We start from the raw sequence: 3,359 nt of genomic DNA on the forward strand, positions 1-3,359 counted from the left end.
TCTCCATCCCTCTCTCCATCCCTCTCTCTCCATCCCCCTCTCTCCATCCCTCTCTCTCATCCATCTCTCTACATCCCTCTCTCTCCATCCCTCTCTCTCATCCCTCTCTCATCCCTGTCTCTCCATCCCTCTCTCTCCATCCCTCTCTCTACATCCCTCTCTCTACATCCCTGTCTCTCCATCCCTCTCTCTCATCCCTCTCTCTACATCCCTCTCTCTCATCCCTCTCTCTACATCCCTGTCTCTCCACCCCTCTCTCTCCATCCCTCTCTCTCCATCCCTCTCTCTACATCCCTGTCTCTCCACCCCTCTCTCTCATCCCTCTCTCTACATCCCTGTCTCTCCTTCCCTCTCTCTTCATCCCTCTCTCTACATCCCTGTCTCTCCATCCCTCTCTCAATTCATGAAACAAAAAATGCTTCATTGGCATTAAAAAAATATTGCCGCAAACTGGTACACTTTGCTATCACGTCCAGATGAATCCCATACACTAAACATATATACACTCCTACTGAGACCACAGTAATAACATATATACACTCCTACTGAGACCACAGTAATAAACATATATACACTCCTACTGAGACCACAGTAATAACATATATACACTCCTACTGAGACCACAGTAATAAACATATATACACTCCTACTGAGACCACAGTAATAACATATATACACTCCTACTGAGACCACAGTAATAACATATATACACTCCTACTGAGACCACAGTAATAAACATATATACACTCCTACTGAGACCACAGTAATAACATATATACACTCCTACTGAGACCACAGTAATAAACATATATACACTCCTACTGAGACCACAGTAATAACATATATACACTCCTACTGAGACCACAGTAATAACATATATACACTCCTACTGAGACCACAGTAATAACAGATATACACTCCTACTGAGACCACAGTAATAAACATCTATACACTCCTACTGAGACCACAGTAATAACATATATACACTCCTACTGAGACCACAGTAATAACATCTATACACTCCTACTGAGACCACAGTAATAACCATATATACACTCCTACTGAGACCACAGTAATAACATATATACACTCCTACTGAGACCACAGTAATACACATATAAACACTCCTACTGAGACCACAGTAATACACATATATACACTCCTACTGAGACCACAGTAATAAACATATATACACTCCTACTGAGACCACAGTAATAAACATATATACACTCCTACTGAGACCACAGTAATAACATATATACACTCCTACTGAGACCACAGTAATAACATATATACACTCCTACTGAGACCACAGTAATAACATATATACACTCCTACTGAGACCACAGTAATAACAGATATACACTCCTACTGAGACCACAGTAATAAACATCTATACACTCCTACTGAGACCACAGTAATACACATATATACACTCCTACTGAGACCACAGTAATAAACATCTATACACTCCTACTGAGACCACAGTAATAACATATATACACTCCTACTGAGACCACAGTAATAACATCTATACACTCCTACTGAGACCACAGTAATAACCATATATACACTCCTACTGAGACCACAGTAATAACATATATACACTCCTACTGAGACCACAGTAATACACATATAAACACTCCTACTGAGACCACAGTAATACACATATATACACTCCTACTGAGACCACAGTAATAAACATATATACACTCCTACTGAGACCACAGTAATAAACATATATACACTACTACTGAGACCACAGTAAAACACATATATACACTCCTACTGAGACCACAGTAATAAACATATATACACTCCTACTGAGACCACAGTAATAACATATATACACTCCTACTGAGACAACAGTAATACACATATATACACTCCTACTGAGACCACAGTAATAACATATATACACTCCTACTGAGACCACAGTAATAACATATATACACTCCTACTGAGACCACAGTAATAACATATATACACTCCTACTGAGACCACAGTAATAAACATATATACACTCCTACTGAGACCACAGTAATAACATATATACACTCCTACTGAGACCACAGTAATAAACATATATACACTCCTACTGAGACCACAGTAATAACATATATACACTCCTACTGAGACCACAGTAATAACATATATACACTCCTACTGAGACCACAGTAATAAACATATATACACTCCTACTGAGACCACAGTAATAACATATATACACTCCTACTGAGACCACAGTAATAACATATATACACTCCTACTGAGACCACAGTAATAACAGATATACACTCCTACTGAGACCACAGAAATAACATATATACACTCCTACTGAGACCACAGTAATAAACATATATACACTCCTACTGAGACCACAGAAATAACATATATACACTCCTACTGAGACCACAGTAATACACATATATACACTCCTACTGAGACCACAGTAATAAACATATATACACTCCTACTGAGACCATATAAACACTCCTACTGAGACCACAGAAATAAACATATATACACTCCTACTGAGACCACAGTAATAAACATATATACACTCCTACTGAGACCACAGTAATAACATATATACACTCCTACTGAGACCACAGTAATAACATATATACACTCCTACTGAGACCACAGTAATATACATATATACACTCCTACTGAGACCACAGTAATAAACATATATACACTCCTACTGAGACCACAGTAATAACATATATACACTCCTACTGAGACCACAGTAATAAACATATATACACTCCTACTGAGACAACAGTAATACACATATATACACTCCTACTGAGACCACAGTAATAAACATATATACACTCCTACTGAGACCACAGTAATAAACATATATACACTCCTACTGAGACCACAGTAATACACATATAAATACTCCTACTGAGACCACAGTAATAACATATACACTCCTACTGAGACCACAGTAATACACATATAAATACTCCTACTGAGACCACAGTAATAAACATCTATACACTCCTACTGAGACCACAGTAATAACATATATACACTCCTACTGAGACCACAGTAATACACATATAAACACTCCTACTGAGACCACAGTAATAAACATATATACACTCCTACTGAGACCACAGTAATAAACATCTATACACTCCTACTGAGACCACAGTAATAAACATATATACACTCCTACTGAGACCACATTAATAAACATATATACACTCCTACTGAGACCACAGTAATAACATATATACACTCCTACTGAGACCACAGTAATAACATATATACACTCCTACTGAGACCACAGTAATAAACATATATACACTCCTACTGAGACCACAGTAATAAACATACACTCC

At 37.7% G+C, this 3,359-nt stretch overlaps 1 protein-coding gene across 1 annotated transcript in view; it reads right to left on the reverse strand.

Annotated features, from left to right (window-relative positions):
* The window catches only part of LOC139542518 (sialic acid-binding Ig-like lectin 14), an 11,169-nt gene that overhangs the window by 692 nt on the left and 7,118 nt on the right, over positions 1-3,359 (reverse strand). The gene's annotated exons all lie outside the window — the stretch shown is intronic.

This window comes from Salvelinus alpinus, chromosome 2 (genome assembly GCF_045679555.1).
Source record: "Salvelinus alpinus chromosome 2, SLU_Salpinus.1, whole genome shotgun sequence".
Classification (NCBI taxonomy): domain Eukaryota; kingdom Metazoa; phylum Chordata; class Actinopteri; order Salmoniformes; family Salmonidae; genus Salvelinus; species Salvelinus alpinus.